We start from the raw sequence: 20,755 nt of genomic DNA on the forward strand, positions 1-20,755 counted from the left end.
TGTTAAAACTGGTCAATATGGATATGTGGTGCGCTTACAATTTTGACACAGGTTGCCCATTCATACAAAAACATTCATGAATGAAAATATGCTGATACAACCTTAATGTAATCGCATTAGTGTTAGGCAAATGTGTTAGAGAAGGGTTTCTTAAAAACTAGTAGATGGTGGGTGCGAAGGCGGTGATGATAATTGGAAACGGAAGCGATAGCTGATGTTGACGTTGAATTGGATTATCCGCCAATATTGATTGCGCCCTCGCCTTTGCCAAAGCGTGTTTTTATAGTACATTTCAAGTCACGTACAAGCGCTAAGAGCGCTAAGCGTTCAGTGCTCAAGTGGCTGCCGTCGCATGTCCTTAACCCATTGCTTGCCACTGTGCTAACAATGCAATTTAATAGAGTGTTCGTTAAAGTAGGTATCTTGGCGTATGAAAAGTATGCATGCATGTAGTTTTTTACTAGCGTATGTTTTTTTTTTTGGCAAATATTAATCATTCATTCTTATGCAAGTATCTATTGTCTATCGATTTTTCTATTTTCGCTCATTGATGGATGGATGTATATGTATGTAAATTTGTTAATTTGTGTGCGGAAATTCACTCTTTATGAGCGAAAGTAATTTGAGCCTTACTCTTTGAAAGAAGAAGAAAAAAAAATGGACAAACAAAGTAGGCGCTAACCTTGACACCAAACAATTTGCACACACACACACATTCACACTTACATACGTACCTACGCAACCAATGAGTTTGCAATTACATATTTCCTTCATCGCATGTATCTGTACTACGTTGTACATACATATGTACATAGTACATACATTCATTCAAGGCCTCCCCGAATGTAACCACGTTTATTGCTGTTCGTGGAATTTTAGAATGAAAATCATCTGCTGATGACTGCTACCAAAAATGCATCGTCATTGGTTTGTATACGATTACTATTTAGTGGGTTGGCATGTTGTTGCATAAAAGTTATTTTTGAGAATACTTTTTGCACATATGCCGACTTTTTGTTCGCCACCAACTCGTGCGGCTGCTATTATGTGTGTTGCAAACAATTTTACACAAATTTCTAACTAATTGTGTAAACATGAACTTTGTAGTAAAGTATAAGTTTAGTTAATGTTTTCTCATTTTGGCACAACACAGCACTGCATGTGCGTGGTTAAATTATTGAAATACATATTGTTACGATTATCCTTGAATACTTGACGGATCTATCAAAATCTCTGGGGTTCGCTTCAGTGGATTGTTAAATAAACCCATAAAATGGCCAAATTACAGTATAATTAACTTGATTGTACATCAAACACTTTACAATACTTGCTAAGAACATTGAACTCTGTTTTACAACTGAATTTGTAGCTTGCTGATTTGCAATTGAACTTCTCGTGCGCTACAGTCTTTATATACCAGCGATCGCACTCATGGCAACTTTCTCGCTGTTCGCAGTATTCTTCCACTTGACGTTTCTTGATGTTGAGTCTTTCATCGAACATTCTGTACCAATTGCTCTTTGTACGCTTCGCGTTGCCGCAATTTTCGCAACAATATCTTCCACGATTAAAGTTCGTAGGGCCTATCGGGCGGTTCCTATCAAGTGATTCAATATGATTCACCGTTCTCGAAACCAAAAATCACACCAAACAGTGACTCGTTGTGGGTGCATAGCCTTTTCTTGCAGTTTTGCATTTTAAGTATCCGTTTAGGAAAAAATGTGCCTCATCTTTCATGATGATTTTTCTTTTTTGTTTCGGCGTCAACGTTTGAATCACTCGCTTTGTTCAACTGAATATAGCTCCATGAATAAGTTTGCCAAATCCTTTAGCACCAATTGTCTTGGAAAAAAAATAACACGCCACAAATAATTGGAGTCAGATATCTGCATCAACCTTGTACCACCCTATAGTAGCCCTGAAGCTACCTTTAAGAGCGTCTTGCTGGTACACTTTCTAGTATCTGTTTCCAAAAAAACCATGGCTGAGGCAGCATGATCAACTCTTATTTTATTGTCATTGTAAACATTCCCGAAAGTTTCGTTCTCATTTTGTTCTTTTTGAGAACGCTCCCGAGATTTGTGTTCCCGTTTGGCTCTTTTGTGGGCACGTTCTTGACATTAGATTTTGTTCTCGTGCAGAACTAAACCCAAACTGGAACGCGGTCTCGGTCCATGGTTCTAAGTTGAACAGTTAGCAATCTTAGCGCAGAAATTGTACATAGAAAAAGGTTAGTTATTTTATTTTTTAAGAGAAAAGCGACCATCCGGGGCCCCTCAGATAGGATAAACAAATTCAAGCTTGTAAAAACCACTTTGGCAAGGTTAAAATTTTTTCAGCAATAAATTTACATGGTAACTGTCTCGTAGGTGTGAAGCTACTGCAGAGTCACAGTTGCTCACAACTTGCCACGAAAAAAGATTCTAGAAAGCCTTTCTGCAACTGGAAATATTTTGTGGTCTCAATTGGCCTGCTTCGGGAGCCACAATTATAGTAAATTCAAAACGCAGTAAGTACTGCGGAGCGTTAGCGGCATTAAACACGACAGACTTTTCAATAGAAGGGGTATTATGTAAATAGAAGAGATATCTGATTACTTTCTAGACATCGTGGGCATTAAGAGTGTGGGCCTTCTTTCAGAAATATACACATACATAAGATCTATTATGTCGCAGTGCATCTTGTTCTGCTGAACGCTATTTTTATTGAATTTATTCGATGTTTTTACGAATAATGTCGAATACGGTAGAATTTATTCATCAAGCCAAGAATATTTGTCCATCAAGGCTTCGTCCTTTTATGCCAACTTTTAGACTTGGGATGTTACTAGGAATGAACACAAAAATTTTATATTTAAATTGAACTTACTTAAATTTATTGTAAAATACATCGCTGTAGTCAAAAATAACTAATTAAAAGTGGAAGACTTGTAGAAATTTTTCAAGAGAATTTATGCCACCATCAAGTACATGCATAATGTAGCAGACCGTCAGTCAGCAAGTAACTGAGCAGTCGCCTGCAGGCGTTGCTGGTACAAAAAAAAAGGAAAAGAAATTAATTGAAAAATGTTAATGCGAAACAAAAGCGACATTGAATGGCTGTGGCAGCGTGTGGATGGAGAAACAACAATAGGTTGGCGTTACACCAAACAAAAAGGAATGATACAGAGCACAGGGCGTTCTATAAGTGATTATGTTAAGTAAGCGTTGCAAGCTGTTGATCAACATGCAAGCAATAAATACTTATGTATATACACACACACACAAAGTTTAGCGGTCAAGGCATTATTGTGCATGGAAGCTTGTGTTCTACATACATATGTATGTACATATGTACTGACATACGCATATGCAATCTACAATTTATAGAATTGTATGTATGGCAGGTCTCAGTGTTGATTTTGGAAAAGAACTGAACGTACCTAATAAGGAACAGAATTTGTACCTAAAACAGTTATAATGTACCGAAAACAAGGACTTCTTTAGGTCTTTTATTTAGCTCAATTTATATGAAGTTCAAATATTGGAAAAATGTGAGAAAATATTTATTTTTTGTAATGGAAAGGAGTAATATACAAATTTCTATCAAAATCTTGGTTGGGTCAATCCATTTGAAATCGAGCAATAGCTGGCATTGGGCATTTTTGATTTTTCATTTATCAAATAACGAAATTTTTCCAAAGAAAAAAAATTATATATACAGATAGCTTATGACCTAGGTTAGAAAGTAGGCTACTTTTTGTAAGAGTTGCCACCTGTTAGAAATGTTTAATTTAATTAATACGCGGAAATGAGTGAGCTGATTTGCATGGAAGTTTTCACATAGATAGCTTATGAGCTAGGTTGAAAAATAGGCTACTTTTTTAAGAGTTACCACCTGCTATAAAAGTTTAATTAAATTAATACGCGGAAAACTCTGAACTGATTTGCATGAAATTTTGCACAGAGATAGCTTATGACCTATGTTGGAAAATAGGCTACTATTTTAAGAGTTATCACGTATTAGGAAAATTTAATTAAATTTATACGTGGAAATGACTGAACTGATTTGCATGAAAGTTTGCACACAGATAGCTTATGACCTAGACTGGAAAATAGGCTACTCTTTTAAGAATTGCCACCTGTTTGAAAATGAAATTTTGCTCAAAGATGGTTTATGACCTGGATTGAAAAATAGGCTACTTCCTTAACCGGTTTTCCGATCAGAACGAAATTTAGTACACTTACTACGGATTTCGGAAGGATGGTCTTAGACTGAAAGTAAGTCCGATAACTCAAGGCCCCTCCCATACAAATTGGAATTTTCATATTACATACATATCTCTGGAAGTATTTGTGGGAGAGAACTGAAACTTGGTATAGTGATATGCATGTGAAATCAATGTTGGCATTAATCGATTGATGTTTTAATTAGTTAGTTAATTCGATTAAATTCAATCTGATTACAGTTAATCATGATTAATTTTAATCCGACTAAACAGTTAATCGTAACCGCGATTAAAAAATTAATTTTTAATCATTAACTCTTAATTTGATCAAGTAGGTTTGGTGATTAATTAAGTAATGCTGGAATTGCCCTGTGCACACAAAGCAAGTTAATCCGGTATGGCTAAGTCGGGTTTCCTCATCAATCTAAGCAATTTGGTGTGCATTTTCATTAAGATATATACCAACAAACGTTTTACAAACTAGGTTTGTAAAAGTTCCCAGTTTATGTATTACTAATAACAATAATTATAATTTTTTTATATTACGTGTTTTTATAAGCGTAAAACACAAAATAATTACTATAACTGGTGTTTGCTTTCAAACTCGGACAAACTAGACAAATTAATCAGATTTTATTTTTAATTGGATTAACGATTAATGTTTTAAATTAATTAAACGTAATCGCAGCCAGCGGTTAACGATTAAAAAAATGTTATCATTAATCGTACAGTTGATTACGACTAATTAATTTTAATCGTCAAACGCGATTAACATTTTAATCGTTAATTTTTAATCGTTAATCAGATTAACAGTTTGCCAACACTATGTGAAATCATGTTCATGTTCCCATACTGACTGAAAGTTTCATATTGCATATCTCTTCAAATGTTTGGGGTAAAGCATTCAAGCTTGGTATGGAAATACATATGTGTGCATGTATGTATGTGAAACTAATACCATACTCATGGAGAAAAATGAGAGTTATTGGAAAAGGTGGTGTGGCAACTCCCATGCAAATTGATTTTTCTATGCTGCATATCTCTGGAGGTATCTATTGCAGAGGACTGGAACTTGGCACCGAGATGTGTATACAAAATTAATTCCATACTCATAGAGAAGACTTTGCGTTATTCGAAAAGGGGACATGGTTCCTGCCGTACAAATTTACTGTTTTGTACTGCTTATCTCTAGAGGTGTTCATGGTAGAGTACTGGGACTTGGTACTGGGGTATGTAAAATCAATTCCAAATTCATGGAAGAAGATTAGGGTTATAAGAAAAAGGGGCCTGGCAATTCCAGTACAAATTTACTTTTTCTTGCCACATATCCCTGGAAGTGTTTGTGGAAGACAGAATAAATTTCATTAAATGGAAAAGGGAGAGCCGGGTTCGGCCTTATAATCTAAAGCTCTCTTGAGGCATTTGCTACAGTAATGAGAAGTGGTATTTTATCAAGGCCAGGTTACTAAATTTGAGTTGGAAATATTAGAACTCGCCGTGGCACCTCCAAGAAGGTTACACGTTCACGCGTCGTATACCTGGAAACATTATAAGGTAAACTTAGAGGGATTGATACATTTCGTATGCCTAGCGCGCAGACGAGATTTTATAATTTCATAGTTTTAAACGGCCTAAATACCTTAACTCGCTTAAAAAACAACGAGCTATAGCGAAATGGGCACAGATTTGTATAAAAGCGTGAGGTGAAAACCGCGGGTATAAGCTAGTAAATTATATAAAATTACTTATTTCTTTCTTAAAATCGTACTTAGTGTAAAGCAATTATACCTAAGTACCTTTAAACTGAAAATGTGCCGAAAAAGGTACAAATTTACCTAAGAAATCAGCACTGGTATGTTTATATTCACCGCAAAATGGCTGCTTTATACCAACGTGAAATAATGAATTGTGTTGGTCTGGGCGTAATGGTAAAAGTTTTTACACACTTGGCGGAAAAGTGAAAGTTGATTGTTTTTCTTGGTTATTCTTTGTAAAGTGAATTCTTGTAAATATCTGTACGCATATGCACGTCTATGTGACTGCATGTACACATGTACGTTAAGTGGCAAGTCATTGAACAGTGAACTTTTCAAGGACGTTTGTATTTTCACAAAACTTTTTTATTTTGTCATTTAAGTAAAGTTTAAAGAAAATTGATTTCCTTTGAAAGACTAATTAATAGTTGGTCGCTGGGTGGTAGTTGTGTACGCTTTGAAATGTAACTCTCAGGGCAACTGCGGTAATTTAAGCGTTGTTTAATGTGGTTCGAGTTGGTTTGTGCTGCTGGATAGAAGTAATTCATTGTAAAATAATCACTCTTTTTTACGGACAGTAATTTGTTAAATTATAAATAACTCATTACACCAAGTACTTATGTACTGCAAACACTTCAGCTTACATCCCTAGGGAAAATGAAAGTATGATATCTGTACTCTACCGAAGTCTTCCGTTCTTGAGCACTTACAAGGTCCACAAGCCGTACCCAAACAGATTCCGGCGGAAATGTTCGCACTGGGAATACACCAACTAGAAACCGCTTCCGTGCAGAGATTTTTGAAATGAAACTTCTTAAACTCCGAAGTGCGATAAATATTTAAATTTTGTATCGTTCGTTCGATTTTCAAAAATGACACCTGACCTGAAAATGGGCCTGACCTATAGATGTGCAATATGGTTTTAGTTTTTTAAAAGGGTATCAATCGAAATGGTTTTGAAATAGTTTTAATTTTTTAACTACATATATAAGGGTTGCCATCTCACAGTGGTAGAAATGGCCAATCTAGCTCCGATTAAATCAAATTTCAAAATCTATTTTAACGGAAAAACAGATTTGTATTTGATTACTAATACATCAGATAGATCACTGACATTTTTCATTTTGTTTTGCTCTCAATACTCGCACAGCTGTAAAGCTTCAAACACAGCATATGTTGCACCAGATGCAGCCAAAAACCTTTCCGCCTTTTTTAACAAGCAGCTGCAATTGTTCATTAAATTTCTCAAAGTGATTCTAAAATTCTTTTTAATTTTTTTATTTAAAGTTAAAGGTGTGTATTAACGAAAAAAAATGTGTTTGTGTCCAGTGTTTGTGTTTCGTGTTTTAGATTTGTTGTTGTTTAAAGTGCTAGTAAGAATTATAATGTTTTCCAATAAATTCACCTGTTGTAGAGGTAAACTTCTGTGATTCGAATGCAATCGATCTAATTTTATTTTTTTTAATTAATGTAGAGTGTTGTTATGTGAAATGTTTAAAATGAGATGCACGTTTTTGCAACTTTTTTATAAATTAATTTTTTTAGTTACAATGTCAGTATCTAAGCGAGCGCTATTTTTGGTATGGTATGCGGAACATGACGCTTCTAAAAAATTTTCTGCCGTGGAATCCTATGTTTTCGACATCATAGATAAAAGCAAATATAATGAGGATCAATGCATTGAAATATCCAACAGGGTAAAAAATTTCACCACAAAAATAAGCATGAAATGGAGACAAAGCCACCGGGCTCGGATGATTTTTGAGAGAAATAACAAGGTCTGGTTAGATAGTGAAATTTTATTGGTAGACCCAACCCCAAGTTCTGGGCGACCCAAAATAAGCTTCACGGACAGCCAGGAAAAAACAAAAAAGAAAAAAGTGTCTGATATCGCCAAAGAAATCCCGTGCGATGAGCTCATGTCTGCGGCCAGCACTAGTTTATACAAGGCTGGCAAGAGGACTGCATCAGTAGTCGTATCAATGTTGAACTCCGATGAAAATTTGCCAAAAAGATTAAAATCTGCCATATTAACCAATAATAATGAAGTCATAAAATACACAGCAGAGGAAGCTTTAGCATTATATATTGATGGCGGTTATACAAAAAGGGTTTACATGGACTTGCAGAATGGAACTAAAAAGAGAAATGCTAATATATTTCCCACTTATGATGTTTTACTGTCTGCGAAAAAAATTTGCTACCCTGATGGGCTACAAGTTACTGATCATTCTTTTGAGGTGCCTTTACAATGTTTGGTTAATCACACAGTGGCCAGAATATTTGCTGCGCATTCCCAAGATTTCACAAACTCTGAGAGTATTAACGCTCTTAAGATAACTGCCATTTACAAATGGGGTTGTGATGGAAGTAGTGGCCACTCAACTTATCGACAAAATTTTGATAATGTTGACGCTTGTATGATTGACCAACATATGTTTACGGTGTGCTTGGTACCATTACAAATAGTTTTCGGTTCAACCATACTCTGGAAAAATGCAAAACCTTCATCAACTCGTTATTGCAGACCACTAAAATTACTTTGTCAAAAGGAAACAGCAGAATTAATCCGTGATGAAGTGAACAATGTCGAATCTCAAATAGCCAAAATTCAGCCAACGAAACTTCAAAATTATGAAGTTCATCATCAGTTCCATATGACCATGATAGATGGGAAGGTATTTAGTGTTGTGGCAGAAACATCATCCCAAAAGTGTGGAATTTGTGATGCATCACCAAAAAATATGAACAACCTTCAAATGGTGAAAAATTTGCCGTGCAAAGAAAACTTATACGAATGTGGATTATCAACTTTACATGCGTGGATTCGCTTCTTTGAGTGTATTCTGCATATCGCTTACAGAATTCCAATTAAAAAATGGCAGATTCGCAGTTGTGATATGGCGACTGTTGATAAAAAGAAAACTGAAATACAAACAAATCTGAGAAAAGAAATGGGTATACTGGTTGATATCCCAATGCCTGGATCAGGCACAACTAATAATGGCAACACATCCAGAAGATTTTTCCAACAATCAAAATTGGCTGCTCAAATAACTGGTGTTAGCAGTTTATTAATATATCGTTTCAGCGTTATTTTACGGACAATGGCTTCTGGATATGAAATCAATACGGACGCCTTTCAGCAGTACGCATACCAAACAGCAACTATTTTTGTTGATTTGTATCCCTGGTTTTATATGCCCTCATCGGTCCATAAAATTTTAATACATGGTGCAGATATTATTAAATATGCTTCCCTTCCAATAGGTATAATGTCAGAAGAAGCTCTCGAGGCCAGAAATAAAGACCTTAGAAAATATCGCCTACATCACACTCGAAAAAATTCACGGAAAAACTCAATGGAAGACTTGGCACATACACTATTTGTTTCATCAGATCCTTTCATTACCATGTTATCGAAAAGTTCATTGCCCTCTTCAAAAAAGGATGATATTATAGATAAGGATATTATTAGTCTTCTTTGTAATACAGGTGAAGAAAATAATATGTCATATGATAGCTTATCAGATACTGAGTAGAGCATTTTAATCTGAAAATTAAAAAAAAATTATAAATAAAAAGCTTATTGAAAACATATGTTTTGCATTAATTTTGATTTATTCCAATGTTATCAATATACAAAAAATTTGCAGCTTCACAATATCAGCCTTTTTTTATGAAATATATGATGACTGAATAAGGCCTAAAATAGTTATTTTAACAGAAAAAAAAAATTTTAAAAAAATATAAAAAAATAAAAAATTCAAATAAAAAAAATTTTAATATTAAAGTTTACTATATTTTTAGCCCAAAAGAATAAGAAACATTAAATATATTAACTTCATCATGTTTTTCTGAATAAAAGAAATAATGTCTAAAATATGAAAAAAAGGTTCAACTTTCACACAAAAAAATAAAATATAAATATATTTTTAAAAGATTTCTTTTTTCTTTACCATTGTAGATTAATCTGTTTTCAACTAAAAAAAAATATTACACAAACAAAAAAAAAAATTCCCTAAGCGCTATTAATTAAACGCCGCTAAATAAGTGTTTTCGACCACTGTGCATCTGTTTGAAAAGTCAAATTTAGTTAAATTATACCATAAAGTAAGCGTGAAATCAAAGAGTTTTAAGAAACAGGGTGGCTACCTGTTTAAAAATTATGTAAATGAAACTTATTAATATTTCAGCTTCGAGGTGTTTGCATTAGATATTTAACGCCACGATAAAGGTAGTATATGACGGGAAAGCAAAACGAACGGCTGCGTTAAAAGCCAATGGGGCAGGAAAGACTAATGCAAAGACAAATATAAAAAAACAAAGTTAGCTTTAAAGTTAAAGCTTATTTAAGAAAACGGCCCTAATTATGTAACTATGTACATATACTTATATTTGTAATAAAATATTTGTATATTTTGTAACTGCCATAGCTAGTTCTGCTTCACCCACCTCAGAGTTCATTTCATGTATGTATGTACCACAAGCAGAAATTGCTACCCTTTTTGCTTCACATGTTGGTTTTCATTTAACCCTCTCCCTATTTATTACCATAGAAAAATAGTACACAAATATTACAAAACATTGCGTACAGAAATGTCAACAGCATACCAAGGAGGTAGAAAAACAATAGCTGGAAAAACAAGTATGTATGTAAGAGTAAGAAGGTAAGAATCGTCGAAAAATGTCAACAAATGCGCTTTGTCTGTGTTTTTATAGCTTCATAATTTTTTTGTTATAAATATGTTACATTTATTGTAATTTTCTATTGTTTTTGAGTGAATGTGTTTTGTTAGTAAATACATACATACATATCTACATTTTTCCGTATGCTTTTTTTTGCATATATTCGTTATTTTTAGAATGATTGATTTGTTCCGACATTATAAATGTTCATCTCGCCGATGTGCCGGACAAGCAGTGAATGAAAAAAAAAAATGAATAGAGATCGCAGAATAGAACACGAGCTGCTGCTTAGGTATGCATGTGTATAAAGTACTTGAATATTGCATAATGCGTTGTAATATTTTGCGAACATATTGCATAAATTGGTAGACGTACTTAAGTCTCGCATGCGAGTGAGTCGAGCTTACTTTAGAATATGTACATATATGCGTGATGGTAAAAAATTCAGGCAAACCTTAAAGGTCCAAACCACAAAGTGTCATAACCACAACGTCATAGCTATAAGTTTGTTTTATACTTCAGAGATGCTTATGGTTATGGCGAAAAACCATAACGGTGATGGTTATAGCTACGACGTTATGGTATGGCACCAATAATAGTTTACAGAGCCGCCTACATACGTTTTAACAGAAGAGACGATTTCTATGGTTATGGCTATGGAATGGCACTACTAATTTGGCCTTAACTGGTACAATTAATTGATTTTTTTCTCCTATTTTGGTTTTTACATTTCAAAAAATTTAAATTGATACAAATAAAGGAGTCTTAGTTCGGGCGAAGCCGAACATTAAATACCCGCCGCACGTATTATATGTATTATTATTATTGTATGTACATTAGACTGCATCACCAAACAAAGATTCGTTTTTTTTTTTAAATTTTTTTTTAAATATTTTCATACAAATTTTTTAAGCTTAAACCGTTTTGTTATTTAAGGGGATTTTTTCAAACAAAAATCTTTAAGAAACTATTTTTATTCATGAAAAACTCCATTTTTGGAGGTATTTTCAAATCGGTCCAGCGCACGTAAATCTTAATATTTTTCCGAAATATTTTGGTGGACGTCTTAAAATATAAAAGATTTTATAATTCCAATGGAAAAATAGCACCGATTTTTTTTTTTGTATGGGTAGTGATGCAGTCTAATGTATGTACATACATATGCATGTATGAAAAAAATTAGTTGCCATTGTAAAACAAGCACGTCATCAAAAGTACTGAATGATGCGCTCTTTTAGTTGTTTTACTTAATATTATTATTCTTTAGTTGCTCAACATGATTAACGTTGATGAGTTTTTCTCGGAAAACCCTATAATAAGCTTACACAAGTGTGGAGGATATAGGCCATTACTCATTGCGTGCATAAATTCTTACAGCACATTTCATGGGAACTTTGACAGAAATAATTACGCAGCAGAAAGTGCTGTCAATTTTATTGGAAACAAAGAAAAATTAATAAAAAAAAACCAGAGTTAATATACCCTTGTGCGCTCGGCCATAAAAAGAAAAGGAAACGTTAAACACAAATCGGAGAGTAAAGCACTCGAAAGTGAGGCCATTTCGAAGGTTGAATTTTTAGATCTTGCGATATAAGATCTAAAGATTTTCTCTGGTGAAACATCTTTGTGTTCGAGAGAATAAAATTTTTTTCTGATCAAGAGCACTCTAGGCTTCGGCAGTAACTGGTACTAATTGTAGTAATTTAAAGTCGTTTAATTTATTTTGTTTACTTTGATGCCTTTTTCATGCCTAGTTTCACTTGTTGTATGTACCTCAGTTCAATAAATTTCGATTAAATCATGTAACGAATTATAAAATGCTCAAAAGAGTTACACATGTGCAATTTCGTATCAAATTTATGTAGGCCATGTAGGAGTGTCTGCACGAGTTTACCCATATTATGGGCAACGGTGCGTATGAGCAACATGCACAATGTGACTACGTGCAAACTAGGGCATACAATCTCGAAGTATTTTAACATTCCGGGGATTTCGGGATGTGAAAAATTTTTAACTCGGTACCCCGGGATTAATAGGAAGAACAATAAAAATAAATCAAATTTGGTTTTTATCAAATAAGCCAAACGGCATATCGCCAAGTAGTTGTGAGCGAAATTTTTTTTTATTATTTTCTTTTTGAGCAGAAATGTTTCTAGAGCGTCTAGATGCACTCCGGCATCGAAAATAAAATTTTGAAAAAATTCTACAAATTCTGAATAAAAAGTTTGATGAAAATTTTACGACTTTTTTTTAACTATGACAAGGTTAGAAAGTGTGCGTTTTATGGATTTTTTTGTAGTATGAGCTATATTTTTATTAAAAATTAATAAAACAAAATATTTACAAAATATGAAATCAATACTCTACGATTTTGACTTACACTCACTGTAGTATTTCACAAAAAATTAAGCATCTAATTTATTGTCAGCGAGACTAGACCGTATTTTGTTGAAAGAGTAGCCACTTGTTTTTAAGTGCTACCAGATATTTCGTTTTTACGCAGTCCTTGCATGAATTATCTTAAACAGTGCAGTTATTCACAGGTTCTGAAATTCATTTCCAAGTACAAATGCCTCAAGTTAAATTTGAATCCGAATTTTGGTATTCTGTATTTCTCGTTTTTCAAATTAAATGCACTTGAACTGATTTTCCCATTTTCAATTTCACTTTCACTCAGGTTCTAGAACCTGCCTAATTAAATCTAAATCTCGGGATGCCATCGCTTTAATCGGGATTCGGGATCCTGGATTGAATGCGCTAGTGCAAACAATAAATTGATTATACGCATACATACATACATATATGTACTTATTTAAATACGCATACCAATGTAAGCAGCTGGCGCGTGCAGAAAATTGAACTGTTTGGGAAATGTTGTGCGCGTAACAAAACGAGAGTAGATGAACGTTGAAAGTAGTTCACAAAAAACATATTTGTACATATGTTTGTGTGTATTGGAATGATAATGAGGCTGACAAATATGTATTTATCCCTATAAATATTCAGACTCATTTTATAGTCAAAAAGTCTCAAAACTCTGAGTTGTAACGATCCTTATGAGCTCAAAAAAGAGGCAGAAAAAAACTTATTTCCCCTCTTAGAAGGGCACGCCCATGCGGGTCCAAATCTGTAATGTGACGCTTTTTGAGTCTTCAAAATAAGCACTCTTTATAGTTCTGTTTATTAATAAACTTTTACTTCTACGTCAACTTTATTACTTTTACTCAATGAATGAATTTATGGCACATAAGAGTGCGAAATGAGCCAGTCTGGTTACTGGTCTCAGATTCATATTTTTAACGAAAGATACGACTCATAAATTTTGAGCACTCAGAAATTGTTTAAAGGAAGACAGTCGCGGGCAAAAATGATCGAAGTCTGTGTGCGCATTTTCAAAATATGCGCAATGTTTTTGAAGTCAATTTTTTTTTTGTTATTTTTCTATAAACGATCTCCTTAAACAATTTTTTTAATTATAGTTAAACATTTTTTATGCATAAGATAAAATGTTAGACGTAAATTTTATTTTGCCAAAAATAAGTTCTCAAGCTGTAAGCAACTAATTGAAAAACTAATTTTTTACATCAACCGTATTTTTCTTTGACAAACGAATTGACTAAATAAGCAATTAAATAAACAGTTAAACAGCATAAATAAAAAAATGCGTTCCTATCAAAAAATGTGTTTTTCTTTAACATAAATCATTGGCAAGGCTATTTCAATTATAGTAGCTGGATTCTTTTTAATTCCGCTCCACTCACCTTTGAGAAAAAGCTGATAACTTAATATTTCTCAATTTGAAAATAAAGAAAAATTTCATGTTAAAAAAGTGCCTTTTAGTTTGAGAACGCTAACAACGGTTATTTGAGATTTAGCAAAAATGTTTATTGGGGAGTTCCGCCATAAAGGCTGTGTATGAACATGCAAGCGTGTGTGTGTGTGTGTGTGTGCCGGTATAAACCAATGCAACAAAACTAGCACAAAACAGCGTTTAATTAGAATGAGGATTATTGCAAATGTGCAACTTTTTGGCCTTGAGTGTGTGAGCAAAAACACACAAGAGGCAGAAGTTCACTTTCAATCAAGGGCGATAAAAAGAAGATGGGAAACAAATGGCAATACGTATGTACTTACCAAAAAAAAATATTCGATTACTTGAATTTGCGTCATACAATCGCATATCCGTAAAACGTAAGAGAAAGCAAAAAAAAGAGAGTTCTATATGTGTAGCAACTGCTGCAGAAGTGCGACAAATCAAACGACTGACAGACAAACGAGATCCAAATGTTACTTAGCGTCTGTTAAGTGCAGCATTATGTAAATTGCAACAGTAACTGCAAGAAAACCAACGACAAGTAAGGCCACCAGCAAGCCAGCCATGTACAGCCGTGCAATCTGCAGCGCTGCGTTTCTTGCTCTGCTAACTTTGCTTTGCTAACTATTTACGACTCATCTTCGTTGTTTTTTTGTGTGTTTCTGTTCGCATTTGGTACTAGGCCGCACGAGAGTACACACACACTTGAGTTAAGTGTCCACCGGCATGGTTTTCAAAGCTACGAAGCCAGCACCATAGCAATGCAAGCAAAAGCGTATGGCTGAGCCACAGTTTCGCTTTGGGCCAATTTCCCCTAGGCGTCAACTACTTTACGGCCCCCACCCACGCTAAATACCCTAGTCAGCTAGCAAACTGTGGCATTTCGCTTTGGAATTGCGAGCAGCTAGAAATAAAAATGTTAATTTTGTGCTCTGCAGCAAGTTTTCTTATCTGTTTGCTGCTGCTGGCGCTGAATTTACGATAGTTTTTTGTTTTAGTTCAGTGGGCGAATGCTTATGAGGACTCCCAACTGTGGCTAGGGCGATTATTGGATTATGAGTGTTCTTTGCAAGTTACATAAAAGTGTGGCAATAAATTGCGCTTTTGGTGGCTTAAAATACAACTGCACCAGAAATTATTTTATTAGGGGGGTGAAAAAATGTAGTAAGTCAGAATTGTTAATCAAAAACTATAGGTTTTAAGATTTTCAAATAAAAAAGACATATGTACAAACAAATGACCACGTGTGGATTTTTTTTAAATATTTGTAGTGTTTTTCGAGCAAAATTTGTTGTGTTATTTTTCTATAAAAATACCCCATCCAAGCTTTACCCAGTTTCAAATATTATAAAAAATTTTGGAAAATTCAACAAATTTTCATCAAAATTTCAACTTTTTAATCTGAATCTTTAGAACTTTTTTGGATATGCAGTTTTATAGCGCATACAATTTTAGTCTAATGAAGTTCAAGTTTCAACCGGCTAGACTACTTTTTCGGTTTGTTTTTTTATATAACAAGTGCAATTTACAAAAACTGTCGTTGATTTTTTGTAACTTTGTTGCTAATGGCCTCCCGCGTTTTATTTCATAAGAAATTCGTGGTCATAAGGAAAAAAGTGCAAAAAACCGTCCCCAAAAAAAAAAAAATCTCAAAAATCAACGGGATTTTTTAAGTCATTTGACACTTGCACTTGACTAAAATTGTACGGGCTATAAAACTGCATACTCAAAAATGTTCTAAAAGTTCAGATTAAAAAGTTGAAATTTTTATGAAAATTTGTTGAATTTTCGTAAATTTTGTATAAAGTCTAAGAATGTGATTTACATGATCTTGGTTAAAACCTTTTTTTATTTTTCAGCATTTTTCTTTCAGCTGAGCCCGATTTTTGAATTTTTATTTGTTTATATTAAAGTTTTTGTGCGAAATGCAGAACAAATTGCAATTTTGAGGAAAATCGATCCTCCTTTCTCAGTTAATAAATGTCACATAATCAAAACTAATTTGAAAATTGTAGGGTTCCCTCGAAACGAAAAAAATTTCACAAGAAAAATGTGAAATGTTACAAAAAAATTTTCACCATATTTAAAATTGGTCTCTTTCAAATTTTATAAGCTTCCATTTAAAAAAAATTAATCAAATTGAGTGAAAAATTAAGGCTTCAGTGAATTATGAGCACCAAATGCCAGTTTTGAACCACTGTGCGACCGCAGTTATAAAAATCTTTTTCGAATTTAGATGTTGCTCGAGTCAGCAATCAAAATATGGGGTTGCAAAAAAATAAAAATAAAACTATGCGAATAAAATAGGGGGAAAACCCCGCCGAAGTTAGGGACAGTTAAATAATCTGGACGTTCTGGGTTACAGACGGAAATATAATTTTGTGTAACTGATATAAAACCAAGAGAACATTCAAAACTTTTGTGTTGTAGGTTAGTTTAGATTAAGGTTGTTTCAGAAAGTCAAGACCATGAGCATCGGCCCTTTGCGATACTACTACGAATAGTAACTGGTAATTTTCAGCGAAAAACACAGCTGGCAGAAAGCGAATTTTAGCAGTTGGCAAAAGCTTGGAAGTCAAAGAGGAAGCAATTTTCCTTCCACCGTGGGGCGGTGTTGGCGAAGCATTTGATGTTGTTTTTTTAAAACTAGGTTGAAAATTTGATATTTGCCAAAAAAAAAAGTGAAATTTTGTTTAAAATTTTCTTGTTAATGCAAAAATGTTCCTAGAGCATCTAGATGCATTTCTGCATCAAAAATAATATTTTGCAAAAAATCGTTTACGTCTTTTTGGAGGCTATGGCTCGATATGATTACTTCGAGCTAAGTGACCAAGGTCTGTATGATGTTACATTTGGCAAAGGATTACTTTAAAATACTTACGATTAACTGTTCCTCTCTCTGTTACGTCAGCTTTAAAATAAGCTTGAATATTTGTTCTGAAAAAGAAGGAGAGAAAAAGCACAATCATAATTTGTTTATGTACTAACTAGTATCATATAATAAAGTGTACTTAAGCAATTTAATCATCCAGCCATTTAAAAAGTAAACAAATCATTAAAAATCTTTGCAAAGAGTGAAACAAGTTACTGTGGAACTGTTGTATAATTTTGTAGCATCTATTGCAAAAGACAACAGTTAAGCAATAAAACGCCTCCAAGAACGAAATTTTATAAGACCACGAACAGCAACACGCCCACATGTCAAATATATAAACAAACCTATCTTTTGCCAACAGACGCCTACATAGTAAGCGTACATAATTTTCATATATGTCATATATGTACATACAGTCGTGTGAAAATTTATAGGGACAAGATATTTTGAGCAGTTTCAGCTATTTTTCCATTCTTTGTTTAATGTTTATTATTTTTTTTTTTTATAAAAATACAGCTCATTGTCTGACAAAAATCTCATAAGTCCAAATTTCAAACTTTGTAGCAAAATTTGAAAAACCCAACAAAATTTTACAACAACAACAAACTTTTTATAAAGATTTTCTAAAATAGTTCTAGGTATTCAAGTTTATAGCCCATTCAATTCTAGCTTAAAAATTGCAAGTTTCAAGTAGCTCGAAATTCGCGTTAATTTTTGATAATTTTTTTGGCGGATAGTGTTATTATTTTCTGCCATAAAAAAAAATTGTCAACACACTTTGTATGGAAGAAAACGCTTGACACCGTACTTGAAACTTGCACTTATAATTTTTCTAGAAAATCTTAATAAATTTTTTTTTAAATGTTTCTAATTTTTCTACAAAGTTATAAATTAAGATCTATACTATTTTTGTTAGATAATTAGCAGTAAAAAAAAATAAACAGAACAAAACAATGGAACAATTAATTTTCAACCAAAAAACAAAAAATATCCGAAACTGTTCAAAACGCTGTGTTCCTATTAATTTTCACATGACTGTATGTATTTGCATGTCAATATAAGCAATTGCGCAGCGTAGACAAAAGCCTGCTATTTTTTTGTGTTTATCTAAGAATGTAATAAGTTATGTGTATAAATTTGTTCTTGTGTAATAAGTACCACAATCTGGCATCACAAGAGAACTCAAACATTGGCTGTCATTTGCAATGCAAATGTGTGGTTGTCTACAACTCTAAGGGCTGCATTTGAAATGAAATTTATGTGGGTAAATCGTAGAAGTAAGAAAAAGAGAAACAAAAATATTAAAATAAATCTTAGTCTGGTATATTTCTATGCAGAGGCCGTACCGAGTGTTTATTCTATGATAAAAAGCTTTAATATTTTAGTTAACTTTTGACTTATTTTAAAACAAGAAATATCGATTATGTTTAACAATTGTTTAGACGAGGTGCAAACCTCCCACTTTGTCAACGTCAAAAGTTCTTAAAGTCATTGAGAATCGAATTCATTGAAATATGCTATGCAAGCAAAAAATCATGTCCCGGGAAATTAGTGTCAGCAAGAACAGCATGCCACGCATCATAAGACGTGACTTGGAATTCAGCGCTCATAAGAGTCACATCGGGCATTTGCATCCAGCAGAAATTTTCGCTGCGGAATAATCGTTTTATATGCGTCCGAACACCATCGTTTTATTATAGCGTCCGAACACCATCGTCCGAACTTCAATTCCACGACTGATTGCCGATCTGATAGACTAGACCGGAATCGATTGGACTATAAATTATGGTCCGTTCTGGAGGTCATTGATTACACTACTCGACATCCAAGTGTTTTGTGCCTTTGAGGAGAGACCTTGTCCGAGAGTGGAAAATTTCCCAATGCATGGGGTGCATACTGAAATCGATGATAGGCCAACCCAATTTTGGCGGCTTTAGCCATTGGATATTACATACATACATAAATACGTTCCCACGACAGTCGGGGCCACGTAACCGGAACGACCCAGACTTATATCTTGCCACTGACTTTCACTCCAGCATCATTCTTCAAATACTCCTTACAATCGTTATTGAATCGGTATTTAAATTGTAATTGTTATCGAAATCGGAATCCTTATTGAAATAGTAATCGTTATTAAAATTGTAATCGTTATCGAGATTTTAGTCGTTATTAAATTGTAATCGTTATTGAAATTGTAATCATTCCGCAAAACCTCCTAGTAATTGTTATTAAAATGGCAATCGTTATTGAAATAGTAATCGGTATTGAAATTGTAATTGTTATCGAAATCGGAATCATTATTGAAATAGTAATCGTTATTAAAATTGTAATCGTTATCGAAATTTTAGTCGTTATTGAATTGTAATCCTTATTAAAATTAAAATCGTTATCGAGATTTTAGTCGTTATTAAATTGTAATCGTTATTGAAATTGTAATCATTTCGCAAGACCTCATAGTAATTGTTATTAAAATGGCAATCGTTATCGAAATTGGTATCATTATTGAAATGGTAATCGTTATTAAAATTGTAATCGGTAATGAAATTGTAATCGTTATTGAAATTGTAGTGGTATTTAAACTTATTGAAATAGTAATCGTTTTCGTTTAATTGCTATCATCGTCTGTTTTGTTATCGAAATTTTTTCGTTATCGAAATTTTAATCGTTATCGAAATTGTAGTCGTTTTCGAAATTGTAATCGTTATTGAAATTATAATCGTTATCGAAATAGTAATCGTTTTTGGAATTGTATTGTCAAAATTTTTATAGTTATCGAAATATTTATTGTTATAGAAATTTATTACACACATAGTAAAAATCGAAAATGTTATCTTTATTCAAATGGTTATAAATAGTTATTGAAATTTTAATCGTTATTAAAATTGTTATCGTTATTAAAATTGTTATCGTTATTGAAAGTGTTATCGTAATTGGGCTACCCGATGGCCAGTCAATCGAGAAATGGACTACGATTATGTTAGAAATGATTTTCAATTAGCTATTGTTGGCGTATGAACGTCACACAGTTTTGTTTGAAAGTTTTAAGGTTTACTCACTTGCGAATATTGCTAAAACGTGCACCTGATGCACTTTTCCGAAATTTTCACACTTTTTTTGCCAGAAACCGAGCTCATAGACGATCTTCCACCAACGCAACACAGATGCTGCGTAAAGGCAACGCTGAGCTGTTGGAGCGAATTTAAAATCAATAGAAAAAATTTACGAATTTTTCTGTGACCGCTCTGCAGGAGCTGCACATTTCTCCAAAAATTTTATTTTTATTGTTTTTATTTTTGTTATTCTAAAAATTATTAAATTTTTAAAGCTCAAAATACGTACATATGTATGTACATATAACCTTCAGGCCTGATTAAAATTTTATCCTTCACAAGACAAAGGTGGCTCTGTAAGTA

General features: G+C 33.4%; 1 protein-coding gene across 3 annotated transcripts in view; it reads right to left on the bottom strand.

The window, feature by feature from the left end:
- Nucleotides 1-17,401, bottom strand: part of sra (RRM_RCAN_like domain containing protein Sra) — a 30,793-nt gene extending 13,392 nt beyond the window's left edge. The window contains exon 1 of one of the 3 annotated variants that reach the window (XM_017614072.1): nucleotides 17,346-17,401. The gene's annotated coding sequence lies outside the window, so the exon portion shown is untranslated. Of the gene's footprint in view, nucleotides 1-4,860; nucleotides 4,871-17,345 lie in introns of those variants that run through there. The other 2 variants (XM_017614074.1, XM_017614073.1) reach the window with 2 other exon arrangements.
- Between the last annotated feature and the right edge of the window lie 3,354 nt (nucleotides 17,402-20,755).

Source organism: Rhagoletis zephyria, unplaced genomic scaffold, assembly GCF_001687245.7.
Source record: "Rhagoletis zephyria isolate East Lansing unplaced genomic scaffold, Rhagoletis_zephyria_1.1 Rzeph_scaffold_00764, whole genome shotgun sequence".
NCBI classification, from domain to species: Eukaryota; Metazoa; Arthropoda; class Insecta; order Diptera; family Tephritidae; genus Rhagoletis; species Rhagoletis zephyria.